Here is a 16898-nt window from a genome sequence, read left to right as displayed (position 1 = left end):
CCCGAAGAAAGCCACTGGGGAGATAGTCATAGCTTAAAATGGTTGTGGTTGACGAGAGCCCGCAGCTGAAACCTGTAGTCTTTGCTGCTGCAATCAGGTGAGCCGTACAGGCTAAGTGGTGAAATGTTTGTTACCCTGAGATACCTGCTGAAGATGCAGAGGTGTTCCCAACAATGCAAATGCTCTAAGCAGCCTGCCATCAAGAGGAGGAACTTGCAACACCAAATCTTAAGGGGCTCCTGCAGTTTTGGGTTGTAGCAAAGCATCTCTGATGTTTATTTTAACCACTAAGTCACATGTGACACTGTAAATCAATTATATAATTTTGATGTGAGCTGAGTGGTAACATTTTCACAAGTGCTAAAAGTTATTATTACAGGAGCCTTAGCCTCATGGTTATTAACCACTGTGCTCAATTGCTCATCGTCAACACAGTTATTGCTTATTAAACGACGAGCACAACCACCTTACATCTGATTACCACTTAGTCCATCTCATCATTTGCTAACTCAACTATGCATCTAATGCACAGTGATAATCTTGTTTGATTAGACATGATATGAAGTAATGACAGATCGATGGATTGATGGGTGGATTGATGGAAAGATGGAGGAATCTGTGGAAATATGTTTTCAACGTATTTATGATGTGATGACAGGTGGGGTAAACATTAATCAGTGAAGGACTGAATATGGGGATGTGTACTGATAGGCAGAGCAACGTGCAAAGAAGTTACTGACAGATAGATGATGAAGATTACAAGAATATACACAAACATGAAGGATGGAAAAAAAAGGGTTGTTTTCTTTCATTTCGTTTGATGTAAGATATAAAAAAAAAAAGATTTGGAGACGAGTATTCACAATAACCACCGTGTCTTTCTAGTTTACTTAATTAAAGAAAGAGGCTGACATTCATGAATGTTGGCACTTTCATTTTAATTACATTAGTCATGCCTGGATCTTAAAATTATTATTCAATGTGGTAATTGGTAGCGGTGTGTTGTTTACAGCTAAAATGCATGCAAAGGAGTACAAAGGTTGGTATTAAAGTAGGGAGGTAATATTTCTGAGCTCAGCAGTATTAATAAAATAAAATAAATGAGGGGTAAGGAGACTGATTAATAAGATAATTTTAGGGAGAATGTATTTTGATGATTTGCCGAAACAAAAATGACAACAAGAAAATGCTCAGTTGAGTCCAAGTCACTTTGCCAGTTAGGAACCGGGGGGGAAAGGGAAGGAAGAGTTAAGCTGCCTTTAATAGCAGAAGTACACACAAAGAAGTGGACCATGACCTAGAAGTGTGGTGGGAGAGCAGATGCTGACACCTGATACCATACTATGTGGGTCCTGTGGGATTCCTGTATGATGCTGGCAATATTAGTCTGTAACTGGGAGGACACCATGGGAAAAGTGTTAAGCTTTAAAGTGGATGGAATTCAAGAAGATTTAATGTTTTCAGATGAAATGGTTGAATGTAGAAACTACTGTACAATTAAAAATATAAAAACACTTCATATACCAATAAGACATATTAGGCCATTTTGGGAGAATAGAGAATTTAGGATTGAAAATTAGTAAGGAGTAAAAGTGCCAGCCTTTCAAAGGACAGCAACAACAATCACTGCACAGAGTTGGCACATGAAGGAACAAGTAAGACAGGGAGAAACCTTGATTCCCGTGTCACCTCTATTGGAGAGTTTCTTGCAGCACTGGGTGACCCTGGCCTGTCCTGTGTCATTTGAGCTCCAGCTTGGCCATGTCCCTTGTCTTCTATAATAACTTGTCAAACAACCCTTAAAAGGTTTCAGCTACAGTATGTAACAGTTTTCCACGATGGAGCTGTCAGGTTATCATAGTGTAGAAAAGAAAGTTTGGTTGTGATAAATGTTCACCAAAATGTGCCATGACAGGACGAAAGCCACAAAATGATGCAGCACATACATTATGCAAGACGCAAAAATGGACATGGCTTCAAAGAGACAGCACAGAACAAGACATGTAAACCAGCCAATGGTGTAAGTTCTTCTAGAAATACTAGATCCTCAATATAGGATAAGAGACTACACAGGACAATACACAGGACAGAAAAAATTATTCAATACCTGCTGAGATACGAGGGTTACTGACCCTGGGAACAGTGATGGCCTAGAGTCCACAGTTAAAAAATTGTTGGTCGTGTGACATGCTTGGAACCACAAACATGACTTATGAGAGTTAGAAACACTTCACTGATTGACACTAGCAGTCTGAAATTACTGTTATCAAAACTTGAACAAAAAGTTCAAACAAAAATAAAAAAGCCATTATTTTCCAGTGACTCGTGTGTAGGGGGTTGGCTGGCTCAGCAGGAGGAAAACTCTCTTGGGCTACCCACACAGGTGTTTTCATACATCTTATTGATTAGACCTATTTTCATATTATAAAGTATTTCAAACATTGCAACCACTTATTATTAGTGCATCATATTACCTGATAAAAATGTTAAATGAAAAATTCAGTACTCATTATTTGTCTTTTAACAAATCAACAGATAACTTCACCGAGACCATGCCATGCCATGCCTGTGGTTTTATATTTGTAATGAGTTTGTGTATGTGAGAGAAAGACGAGAGACAGCAACACCTAAGGATGTATACTGTGAAAAAACACATCATGTATTAAATTATATGTAATGTTATAGGTCAGTGTGTGTGTGTGCATGTGCAAAAAAGTGGAGGGAAAGAAGCAAGAAGAAAAAGTTATCATTAAGTTATGTTATTATTGATGTTTATGCTGGTGCATGTGTGTGTATATTTAAGTGTGTATCTTTGTTTTTTTCTTCACCACAAGGAAAAACAAGCACCAATTGTCAGGTTTGTCACAGCGATGCATCTGGGTCCTTATTCAGTGTCCTGCAGAGACTCTGCATATGTGTAATATAAGAGTGTGAAATTTTCTGTGAATGTGTGTACGTGTGTAGGTTTGTGAAAAAAGGATAAGCTAGTGGCAATATCTTGTTCTTTTAGTGTGTGTGTGTGTGTGTGTGCGCGCGTGCGTGCGTGTGTGTGTGTGTGTGTACCTGTAAATCAATATCAATTCGTGTGTATGTGTGCCTCCGGAAGCATCTTGTATGTGTGCACCAATTATGTGGTGTGTGTGTGTGTGTGTGTGTGTGTGTGTGTGTATGTCTTCAGCCTTAATTTGATGTCTAAATAAGTGGTTCCTGCCCCCAAGGGTTTCCTGGCAATATATCACCGCGGCAACAATGGAACTGCTGTTGTCTTCGTCCCCGGGGACCAGCCGCTTGCCCGCTCATGCATAGCCTCGTGGGAAATGCGGACTTGGCGAACAACGCACTGACACTAAATGATGCGTGCACTCATACATACACACTGAATGCTGATACGTGCTCACACAGAACCTGCAACCTGCTTATTCATTTTGTTTCATTTCTTGATATGTTCACCCTCTTTTTTTCTCTCATCGCTCCCACTCTATCTTTCTTTACATCTTCCTGTTTCCTCTGCTACACTTGCCTCTTCCCAAGGCCAGGTGTTTGAAACTTGCTTTAAGTAAATTGGTTTATGGTGAAGGGCCCAAAACATCACAAAGGGAATGTTGAGAAGACCTTGGAGGGAACCACTTAGGGTGTAGAGGCAAACACTCATAGAGAAAGACAGAAGGGGGAAAGTGCAGGAAGATGTATATTGGAAGAATATACAACTTCTGCCCACATTAGTCTTCTGCCTTCACACATCTCGCAAACTAAAAAAAATTGGTACATTAAAAAAAATTGTATTCACAAAAGTATCGACGGGCTAAAGTCCTAAAAGACTAGCTGACACCAACAAAAACTGGAAAAAACGCACATAATGATTGATTCCACTAACTTGCACAGATATTTATAGTCTTAAACAGTCAAGAGGGAGCATTAACCGTACAACTGAGTAAATACAAACAGCATACTGAATGACTCGTCAGTAACAGCAGTTAGTTCTAGAAGGAGATGACCCTGTGAATCCTGAGAGAACGCCAAAAGTCACAAGTTCCTGAACTAAAACAGACGTGGACGGCAAGCAGCAGCTTGTACTGTTTATATGCAGAAAAAGGAAGAAAAAAGAGCATGTTTTAGGTCAGATCCTGGATGGAGAGGCATTGGCAACACAGACTGTACAATCTAAAGAGGGAACTAGAGGTGAGTGAATTTTGTAAAACTAAACTAATATAAAGCATTGTATTAATGGCTATGTCTCTCTCAGGCAACACACAATGACAGTGGTAGCCCATGTCAGTTGCAAATATCAAACATGTTTAAAGATTAGAATCTTAACATATCACACACCATACTTTTGTCAATACCAACGGACCTTGACTGAGACAGACCCGGTCTAGCTTGGTCCAATCAGTTATCATGTCCAAATCATATTCATAATTGGCATGATAGTCACCAAGCAGCAACCTCTGAGCCTAAAAAATTAAGCCAGCATGAAAGTGCCAAAAACTGCAGTTCCTCAAATGGCCACTTGATGCTGGCTCCAAAAGCGAGTCAATCCCCATAGACCTCCATGTTAAAATCTACAGTAAAAATGAACAGCCTGGTAAAAAAACATCTCTGCAACTAATTTCCCTTTTCATGGCAACTGTTTGGGGGATGATTTTTTATATAACTCACCCATTTAAATTTCACTTCGAGACACTATATGACCTCTCTGCCTTGATTTGCCTTTGAGAAAGACTGCCAAACACCAACTTGTGCTAACAATGCTAATGGAAGCATATGCTTGTCACATTATTAAACCAGCATGCATGGACACAGTATTTTAGAGACTGCCTGCTACAATGTAAATACACAGAATCAAATCACTCGGCTAACATTTGATCATCAGCTGCCCGACTTTATTCGAAAGGACAATTACAAAACTCAGATTTGTGATCACTCGAGTGGAATTAAGAAAAGGAAGTGGGGGAAAGGAGGAGATGTCAGACTGCGATTTAGGAAATATAAGTTCACCTGTATTCCCCTCCCTTCCCTGGTTAAATTGTAGCTACAGGTTAGCTATAGATTATGAGCTACAAGGAAATGGTTGTTTTCTCCAGAATTACAAAGACAATCGTGTCACGGCAAACCTGGCTCACAGGGCAGGACTCGTATAGTGACTGTCTATGGATGGATTTGGTACTCTATTTCACCGGGATCAGACACCAGAGGTGACAGGAAAATCTTGCAGAGGTGCCACTATTCCAATAAGCGCTACAGCAGCTATATGACTATCTGAGAAAGACTCTGCTCACCTGATGCTGAACTTTTATCAGTGTCACTTCGTCCACTTTATTTACCCCCTGAGTTCCAACATATGTTCATAACAACTGTGTATATTCATCCCAAGGCAAATCCTGCCATTGCCACAAGCAATATATTTGATGTAGTGTGAAAACTAAAATCCATTTTACATAGAGCACTGAACCTCATACTTGAGGACTTTAATCATGTATCCCAAAAAAGCCTTTGGCAAACTTTTATCAATATGTAACTTGTCCAACCAGGCACAATAACATGTCAGATCTCTGTTATGGTACAGTTAAGGGAGCATAGAAACCAATCCAATCCCCCTCCCCCCTTCTCCCCACAAAAAACTATCCTATAGAGAGAAAAAAAATCTGAATCAAAGAGGTTAAAATATGGTCTGCAGAATCCACTGCTTTTCTTCAGGATTGCTTTGACTGCACTGACTGGGAGATGTTTCAAGACTCTTGTAAGGACATTAATAAACTCACTGATATTATCTGTTCTCATGTTACTTTTTGTGAGAGTATGGTTATGCCCACTAAAAAGATTAAGGTCTACTTTAATAACAAACCGAGGATCTCTAATGCAGGTAAGTCTAGTCAAGAGAAGAAGGAGCTGTCCTTCAGTCAAGGACGGGCTTCTAAAATAGATGCTGCCAAAAGGGAGGTGAAAGTGGAAATCCCAAAGGCTAACAAAAAACTAAAATAGAGAGCAAACCGGCTGAGAGGAATCTTGCCTCAGCTTACCCTAACATAAACAATTGCAAGCATATAGAAAACCAAGAACAGAACTAATATTGCTATGGATTACTTCAGGTCAGACAGTGATGATAAACTTAACCTGAGATCTGATCAGCTTGACTTCCGAGATGAAGTTGAGGAACTTCGTCCCTGGAGCACCCTGACAATATCATTGACAACTTACTGATATCTTGAGCAAGGCTATTAAGTTCTATCTTTTATGATATCTCCAACATGTTTGTGAGACTATAGTGTGTTCCTAACCTATGGAAGCAGGCTCTGATCACCCCTGTCCCTAAAGGCAGCAGCCCTATAGACTGTCATGACTTCAGGCCGGTTGCTCAGACTTCCCTTGTAATGAAAACCTTTGAAAAGCCTTGGGGAAAAACCTTGGAAGGGAAAGTGAGAATGCACTTGCCCTATACAATTTGTCTATAGGGCACACAGAGGAGATGAGGATGCTACATTCATGCTACTTAACCTTTTATCTAAATGTTTAGAGTGGAACAAAAACCATGCTAGATTGCTATTTATTGATTTTTCTTCAACCTTTGACACTGTCCACAACCCCACGTTTTAGCCATGAGCCTGAGAAGGCATTTTGGGTTGAGTCACAATCTGGTGGGTTGGATAATGGACTTTTGAAACAAACAGAACTCAAAGGACAAAAGTGAAATGCATTTTTATCAGATTCATTATGTTGTTCCATTGCCTCACCCATGGGCTTTGTTCCCTCTCCCTTACTTTATATTCTGCACACAAACATGGGTCAGTAATTAAGTATAAGAACAAGACAATATTGAAATTTGTAGATGATTCAATCATTGGGAGTCTGCTACAAGACAGTGAGTCCAGCCATGGCCCAGTCATTGATGAGTTTGTCACCTGGTGTGATGAATCTTTCTTAGAGCAAAAAGTATCATAGAATTTTCTACTAAAGTCACTTTTCTTGCCTTTTTTGGTTTTTGTTTTTCCATTTGTTAAAAGTTGTGGATAGTACTAGTTACTTTTTTGGTATCACCTCAAGTCCAAGTGAGCTGAGGCGAAAAAGGTGACGTGAAAACACTGCAGACTACTAATTGGTCAGAAAGAATTGTCACTTCTGTGTTGTCATTGTGCAAGATGGGACTTTCTGAACAAACTTGCCATTTTGAAACAGCCAAGCAACTGTACGTTGCTCATTGTACCCCCTTACATTTCTGTTAGTTATTGCATTAAACTTTTAGTATGGTAACAGTAGAAAAAGAAGTACCTGGTACCAGGAGTAGAGTCGAGTCTAGTCAAGTCAGTAGCATGCTGTACAAAATGCTATAAGACAAAGGATATGATCATAGATTTTAGAACTCATGCTTGAAGTTATGAGACTACAATCATTAAAAACCAAGCTGTGGACTGTGTAGAAAGCCACAGGTATCTTGGGACAGTCATAGATGGTAAATTGACCTTTGAGAAGATCTGTGAGGTAGTGTGTAAAAATGGACACCAGCGTTTGTTTTGTCTTGTTATTTCACACTGATAAAACCATGATGACCCTCCTTTATAGGGCTTTCATTGAATCAATCTTATCTTTTTCCCTTGCGTCACGGTTTGGTAACCTCTCTGAAAAACAAAAATTCTCTAAACCAAATTGTCAAGTGGGCTAATTGTGGAGTCTCAATTTAAGAAACACTTTGTCATGACCTTCATAGGAGTTTTTACACTCTGATACTACTGGTGAATGCTGAATCTCCAGTCTGCACAACATTTACCCATAGCTACTTGTAAAGGGACCTTGAACCTAAGTTGAGAACCACCATCATTTCACATCATCACTGACCGGTATTGTGTGGTCATTCCTATTAAATGCATTGTGGGATTGTTCGCAGTAGTGTACATGACACGGCACACACAGTTTTTGAGGGCTATGCATATGGGTTAATCCCACACTCGGAATTTGAAAGACACACTGTTAACATGCCAATTAGCATAGCATAGCTAGTTTGGTATGGGACAGGAGTGTATACTGTTCTACACAGCCTGATGCCCACTGTCAAAATATCAGTCAAAACATCCTTTATTGTGGATACTAGCCTTCCTTTTTTCACTCAGTTTTCGCCAGTTGAAATTCCTATTTCAAAATTTTCTTTTAATGATATCCTCATTGTCATTTAACAGAAACACAGGAGTTTAATGGATAATTTAACGATCTTATACATTTATACTATGGCCACTAGTTTTAATTATTTTAACTCCATATGGCATGGCATATGACTCAAAATACTTCAATGCCCATGACCAAATTCATATAAAATTAAACCAGAATCCAAAAGTGAATTCATTTAATTTGCAGATTGTAAATTATACAACAACAGTGTAATCTGCACACATTAACTTTCCCAGTTAACCCACTAGGGGAACCTGGGTAGAAATGAGCTGTGGGTCCCCTTTGACCCTTCTCCATTCTTCATGTGTTGTGTATATACCCAGTTGCCTTCAAGTGCCCATCATGTACAATGCATAGAGAAGACTACACATGACAGATATTGCAGTATATTTTTGCTGAGCCCTAGATATAAAACAATACCACTATACTATGCTGCTATAGGTCATAATTAAATCACTACAAAGACTGACAGAGTATACCTTCCAGGGCCTTTTAAAGTCTGGAGCCCCAGGGTGGTTGCATGCTTTGCCCGGTTGGTAATTCAGCCTTGTCCAGGTTAATAAGTGGAGAATTATTCAATGGGATCAGAGAACTGTCAGGTACTTCAGTGGATTTAACAAGGGTGCACAGGGCACTGAGGAGCAGTTTAATGTCACTGCTATTGCTACTGAAAGATACAGTAGGATGGCGAAGTGGTTCTGAAGGAATGATCGACCCTATATATCTATCAATGGGTCACTCTCAGTAAATACATTTACATGTTCTCAAATACCCTGATAACCCGGTGTAATTATATCAATGCAATACTCCAATGATTGTATTTGCATCATCTACATGATAACAAGTTGATGAATTTAATTAAGACAATTTGTATGTCACTGTGGATGTTAGTGAGTGATAACGAGTAAACGTGTTTTGTAACATTCAGCTTGCGTTACTGAATCCACTGTGTCTCAATTGACGTATTTACATATCATTTGCAATGAATTCCACTTGGTCTAAATGGTATAGAACTCTACATGATGGAGACTAAACAAACAAACCATATTAACATAGTATCGCACAAAATCAAGTACTAATCACAACAAACAGTAGGGAAGTTAGGCAGCATTCCATGTGCTTTGTAAGAGTGTTACAGTTTCCTTAATGCAGACTGAAGTAAACCGGGCTGTATTCTCTTTTAATTCTAAAACCCTCAATGCTTAAACAAGATAATTACGTTTCCAATCAATTATTGTTAACTCAGGTCGAGGTTCCCGGCTCTGACTTAAAGATCTTTCTCACAATGTTTCAGATGATGCCAGAGGAATGGATGGATAAACACAACAAATCTGCAGATTGTGTACGTCTAAATAAAAAGTAGAACACTATTTAAAGTTTGGTTGACTACGTTTGCCAAACATTTCACAGTGTCACAAAGCTATAAACTTGTAATCAGTCACTGTGAGCAGAGGTCAGGCTCTCAGTCTTAATTGCCTGTGTGACGAAGATGCTATTTTCTTTCTCTGTCTGCCTATCCTTTTCTCTCACTCACTCTCTCTGTCTCAGTTGCTTAACTCTCAGACAGTCAGCTCAGTTTACCTTCCAAAACAATCTCCCTCTAGCCTCGCAGTCAATTAGCACACTAGGAAATCAATTAAGCACATTGCTTAACAAGCTATTAATAGAAAGCTGACAAACAATAGGGCACCATATATCTTGACGGAAGGCTGATGTTTTTAATTAGTGCAACATTTAACATCTGCAATTATGAAGACATAATGAAGAGATATGACTGCAAAGCAGCTCTGCCTGTTGTTGAGCTCCTTGGAGATGGAATGTTTGTTTTTGGAGTATGTGTGTGTGTCTGTGTTTCTGCCATATGTCCAAGCTACAACAGCTGTAGATTATTTACTTAAATATATAAAAAAAAACCTGTTGTTTAGGATACATTTATAGATTCCATTGTTTTCAGGTCTGTTTGCATATATGACATACAGTATATAGTATATAGTTATGAAAACATAAGAAATCTGATGTCTGCACCTTAACATAATTTATTTGCTTTCTTACATGCATCTTTATTTATAAATGACTTTTCATCTACAAAATTAATTAAATTTAAAATAAAATGTATGCATATTTTTTTCCAGACTTTGATATCTGATGACAAAATTTGTCAATTTTTTTCACCAGTTTCCATTTCTTTTATTCTCAACCTGAAGGTTTTTCTGAGTATTTCAAAGCTTTCTCCACACTGCTAGAAAAAAAGTAAATGGTGAATCTTTTATTTATGTATTTCATCCTATAAAATAGTCTGATTTGAAAATAGTGAATCTAAAAATACTATAACCTGCCTATAAAATACCAATCACTGCATGAACTGGTCTTACTGTGCACAATGACAAATGGCAGATTGCTAAAACCCACAAATACTAAAGGCATGACCTCAGTGTTCTCATTGGCAGCTATGGCCCTGAACTGGTCACAGCTGGTAGACATCTGCAACAGATGCTAAGGGGTCGCAAATAAGCACTTCATTGTTGTAAGGGGTCATGAGCCAAAGAGGTTAGCAACCAATGATCTACAGCATCACTGCAGGATATCCACATGCAAATGCTGCCTTCAAGACAATGGTAAACATGGAAACTTCTGAGTGGGAATGTCCTGCGTTCCAAAAAAGATGCATTCCAATGATCAACTCGGAACAATATAGATTATCACATCATCACATCAATAACCACTTATGTTATTATCAAAGAAGCTGGAGTAGACTTGTGGGCTAATATCAGTTATTACAGACGTCAACAAACTGTAACATTGGCAACCTCACTAGTATATTAAGAATGTAAATATGTCGCATAGAATAGTAAATGACTTGTTAAAAGTCATTGAATGGCGTTTTTAATGTTATTGTCCCTTCCAGTCACAACAGAGGACACCATGATTGTAGTAGTTATGAAGTCAAATCATTCAAGAGCAATTAAATCCAGCCTGTTCTTTCCTTCAAAATCATTTTTTCCAATTTGGAGCTTCTAATTTTCGTTTTAACAATGTGTCATGAACATGGCAAAAATTCATCTGGGGTTCCTCCCTTGTACATTTACGTGCTACAAAGTGAAACATTGAGCAGCTTTTAATGAGTTGGGTGTATTTTTCCAGGTGTAGAAAACCCTGCATTTCTGCCCCATGCAGCTTTACTGCTGTTGTGTTGCAGTGAGAGAATGATTGAGAGAGGGGAGGGATATGTAGAGATAGAGGAGGAAGGCAAGACAAAAAAAGAGAGAAAAGACACAGAGATGGTGGAGATAGTGGTGTAAATATGTCAGTTGTTGACCTTGGATGTAGTTTAAGATCTGTCTTTTATCGAGCTAGCTAGCAGCTCTGAGAACCATTTGTCTGCACGCTGCCATGACTTGCTCTCTGCCTCTCTTTCAATGTGTCACTTTCTTTCCTTTTGTCTCCTTAGTCCTCCTTTTATCCGTCTCATTCCTTTTCCCTCTTTTATCACTCACTTCAGAATAGCATTCAAAATCCTTGTTATCACTTTGAAAGCTTTGCATGGTCAACCTCCCTTTTACATTACAGAGTAACTATAGCCCAGGGCTTGTTAGTCGTACCTCGGTCCAGATTTAAAATGAAAGGTGCTTTGCTTTACGCTTTTGAAGTTGTGGCTCCCAGACTTTGGAAATCACTCCCACAGGAATTAAGGTCTGTGGACACTTTTAAAAAGCAGCTCACTTTTCTGGACTTTTTTGGCCCTTGCTTATTTTTTTGTCATTTTATATTATGTCTTTAGCTTGAAGCACTTGTTTTCAAACTTTTTGGCTTACTTCTTTTTATGCTCATTTATAATTACGGAACAGAATTTTCGAAAATCTTGCAAATTTAAAAAAAAATGAAAAATGCATTCAGACCCTTTACTCAGTAGTAGTTAGTACTTAGTTGAAGCACCTTTGGTTGTGATTACAGCCTCTAACCTCCTTAGGAACGATGGAGCAAACTTTGCACACCTGGATTTTGGGATTCTCTTCTCAAGCTCTGTCAGGTTGGACAGGGACTGTCAGTGGCCATTTTCAGGTCTCTCCTGAGATGTTTGATTGGGCTCAAGTCAGGGCTCTGGCTCTAGAGGACATTCACAGAGTTGTCCCTAAGCCACTCCTACCACTTTAATACATTTGCAAACATTTCTAAAACTCTGTTTCTGCTTTGTCATTATGGGATATTGAGTGTAGATTGATGAGGAAATAAATTCATTTAAACCATTTTAGCAACGCAATAAAATGTGAAAAATGTGAGAGGGTCTGAACACTTTCTGGATGCACTGTATATGCTCTTCTTACACTCAAAGCCAACAGTCATTGTATTGTACAGTTGATTTTACACATTCCAAGACATAGCATCACACATGTAGTGCTGCACACAAACACAAGTACTTACAGAAGAAGACATTACACAACGACTTACAACAAGACAGACAACTTACAGCTATGGACTCTTTGTTGATGTTTTAATGCTGCTTAATCACAGTTCTAAGGAGGCTCAATTCTCACTCTACGTTGCACACACACTCTTGTGAAAATAAGTATAGGACACTAGCCACAGTATCAAAACATATTTTTAAACTGGGTTAATTAGCCCTTGTGAATGATGTGATGAGTGGCAACATTTCAGTCCCAATTAACCCCAAGCTCTCCTTATGTTTTTGTTTGATCATGGCTTCAATTGCTAAAGAAAACGGCTGTCTGAAGAGATATACAAACTTATGTGACACTATAGACTAGCCTACTAAAGTCTACTTTCGTGGTGTTATGTACCTTTACTTGGTCACCTCCAACAGCTGAGCTACTTAACTCAGACAAGTAGCGGTGCTCTGGAACAGCTGATATGTCAGCTTAGCTTCCATATTACTATCAGTAGCTGAGCGGAGATATTCTAAAAGGCTACTGTTTTTTCCTGGTTCCCCTCTGGAGGGTTGCATTGATCTCTCCCTGCTCTCGATTTGTGCTGTCTCTAAATTTGCCTTCACAGGGAGTGATATGAAACAGAGCCTTCATGCCAAAATAAAATCTATATTTACATGTATTCTCATTATAATGTTGCTATTCCATTACTGACTGACTGGGTTTTAAATCTATTATGCCCTCTTGAGGACTGAGCTGAGATGCAGTTTTATTCTTTGACTCCAAAGTAAAAAATATTATTCAAGCAGTGGTGGAGTTAGTGCAGCATGATTGTGACCAGAGGGCAGGCTACTCAAATCCTGGACTGACTGAGTAAAATCTGTTGGGACAGTGATTGAAAAACTCTCTTCCCACCTTGATAATGACTCTGGGAGCTCAGCTGCTAATTAAGTCAATGCTCAGAGGCACAATGATAGCTGCCCCTGTGAGGCTGTTTAGTGCTCTGAAGTCTGAAAAACCTGGCCACCACGCAGTTTCACCCACACCTTAGTCTCTGGTTGTGGATTTGTGTGGTTTTCTGGTTTCCTACCAAAGAGCAAAGTCTCACAATCCTGTTTCCTTCAAAAACTCGGCTCAGGGTAAATCATCTGTGGATATGTTTGTCTGTGTTTGTCTGTAAATGTATTGGACCTGTGACAGACTGGAGATCTGAGGCAAGAGAGTATTTGGTCACCGTTTCCCCAATGCATGATGGGATTTGCTACCTGTATCTCTGATTGGAAATTGGTACTTATGATTGAGGATGGCTGGTTGAATGGATGCTTAAATGAAAAGCTTTTCAGTATTTATTTATTGCAGTAATTATTGTTAAAGTTATTATAATACGTAACAAATCCACACAAAAAAATGTTATATATATTTTTGAGTTGTGTACTTACATTATCACAAATGTTTCCTGTTTCTCCTAAATCATGGTAACATTCATATGGTCACCTGTCAATGACATCATATCACCAATGTGCATGTTTCAGCATTGTGGTTGTCTGCCAGAAGCTCAAAATTGACTTTGTATCCTTTTTTAAGCCACAATATTTACACGTTGCTAGTTTGCTAGTTTTCAAATATGTATGTTAACCAGATGGAAGATTTTAGTGATTGGTCATCTGGACCTTAAGTTATCAGAGAAAAAAACAAGCAAATGTTTGATAGTTCAACTCCCAGCTCCCCCAAGACGTCACGTGACTGCTGGACAGTGTTTTTAATGCAACTTTTAATACAAAACTGCGTCATTTAGTGTTTTTACCGGTTGTAAACACTGGGCTGCTTGTTTATGAGAGGAGGAGACCTCCGTGGATAATTTGGCTCCAGGTAAAAGCTGACACTGAAGGTATCCAAATCGGGAGAAGCTGTCCGTCGCACAACAATGTGTGTTGAGAAGTGTTGACATTACCTAGCGGTTTGCAGTGTCCTAGCCCTCAAGCGTGGGTTTATGCTTCATTTCTTTCATTTTGGGAGCTAGGGACTGAAGTTGTGCCCCAGCTAGGCTTCTGTTCTTCTCTTGTAATGGACTTTTTTTTCTTTTCCATTTTTCTATTGTCACGACCGGCTCAAAGCCATGACAAAGGAAATGGGACGCAACACAAGGAGTTGAGGTAAAAAAGGCTAATTATCTATTTTTAACCAAAGTCAACTCAAAGAATCAAAAATACTGTGAGATGTCTTTTTTTTAAGTGTTTCTATTGGAGCCAGGGATTTTTTGAATCCTGAAGGTACTTGAACAGTGGCTTTAACTCTTAGCCATATGGTAGTTGCCACTTGTCTAGCAATATGCTATATGATCTGTGAAATGTAATGTTCTGTATATGATAATGTATCGGACTGTCTGTGGCACTTTGCACTTGCATCTTTTGATTGTGTTACTTTTCACTGCTGCACTAAAGTTTGTGTAATGTTGTAAATGTCAGAGCTGTTTTTCACTCCACATCTTTCACTCCAGTGGCCGTGCTGTGTAAATGTAAAATGAACATGTCCTTCGCTTGAAGAGGGATTGAATCTCTTTCCAGATCGCCCATATTCAGGTTGTGTGCTTCACATGCAATTGTGCGTGCATTTATATCAAAGAGCACATGCATGTTTGTGTGCTTGTGTTTTGATACATTCATACACAAGTGTTCATATAAACATATCTGTATTTGTGCAAGTACTGTATGTCTTTGCATTTCTGTGCGTACATACCATATGTGACTATAATATATTGTGTGTGGGCTTGCATGTGCACATGTGTGTGTTCAAGTGTTGTGTCCATGTGTGTGTGAGCTGGGCCAGGATTAATGTATTGCTGTCACAGGGCCCCAGATGATGAAGTAGTCAAACCACAGGAGGATGGAAAGAAGAAGAAAAAAAGAGAATAAGAGAGAAAAAAGTGAACACACGAAACGCATTAAAACTGGGAGAGAAATATTTCTTTCACAGAAAAACCCCTGTCCCACATGAAAAATATCTTTCCCTCACCCTTTTGACCAGATGAATAATAAACACAGATCTTTTTTTTTTAACAAAGAGGCACTGTATGGAAAACTATTGCACTGCAATTTAGGTGACTCTTTTCATCAATGAGTGACCAATGAGTGGCCCAGATGGGAAGTGACCAAAAAATAAAAATTCAAAGATGAACGTCATAGTTTCTGAGGCTGTGAAAATCCACATGCAAGTGACTTGGCATAGAAATAAATCAAACAAACACTAGGGAGGAAGTAATAATAATTCAGGCACAGATGGTGAAGGCAAAGATGTACTGTAGATGGATGTTTGAATAATTTGCCAGAATATATACAGCATGTATTGAAATGTTAAAAATCAATGCCACAGCTAGGTTATATCTGGTAGTCCAAAGCAAGACGTTTTATGACTTTCCCAGATTTGTAATTGTAAAACACTTTATTTGGAAGACTTGAAGTCCTCATTACAAAAAAGAACACAAAGATATGCTCAGTATGAGTCTCCCTTGAAGAAGAAAATGCTAATGACAGTGGGAATAAAGCATCAATTTATGGATATAGGTATATCAAATAACTTTGACCTTGAGAAGTGCTCTGTGGCTAACCACAAATGTATATAACTATCACCATAATTGCTGCACTTACCCCAACTGAGTCAAGTTTCAGTGCCCTGCTAATAGCAGTGTAGGTATTTAGGTGTATGAGAAGGCGAGCAAAGGAGTGGGAGAGAATCTAATCACCACTCCAAGGTGTGACAGAAGCTGTCTTAAGGTCCAATTCACTGCTGGATAATGAGAGAGAAAGGGTGAGTGTGAGTCTATGCGCATGCCCATTAGTGTGATGTGTGTGTGTGTGTGTGTGTGTGTGTGTGTGTGTGTGTGTGTGTATGTGAGAGCATGTGTGTGTAGAGAGCCTTGCACAGTTACAGGAAGCGTATCATTGGTACAGCTGGTGAACCTCTGGGTTGCCGGCGGAAATTCCAATCAGACCAGCTGAAGCCATCCCACTTCCTGATGCGAGTCCAGATTAAAACCCCCAGGAGTGACCTCAGCTGTCATTGACACACACACACACACACACACACACACACACACACACACACACACACACACACACACAGAGCTAGGTATGTACGCACACAAATAAAACCTACTCTCACAATCACACACACGCACACACTGTGATGCTAAACCCCACACAAACATGGGAGGCACACATACACACTCACACACACAATTGCACATACATGTATGACTGTATTAAGAGAGACTATCACATACGTACATATAGCACATGCAGGTAACACATACACATATCACAGTGCTACTTAATCCACACACAAACGCACACACTGAAGGTGTTA

Source organism: Seriola dumerili, unplaced genomic scaffold (genome assembly GCF_002260705.1).
Source record: "Seriola dumerili isolate Sdu_G_001 unplaced genomic scaffold, Sdu_1.0 BDQW01000668.1, whole genome shotgun sequence".
Lineage (NCBI taxonomy): Eukaryota > Metazoa > Chordata > Actinopteri > Carangiformes > Carangidae > Seriola > Seriola dumerili.
Note: the sequence above shows the minus strand (reverse complement) of the source record.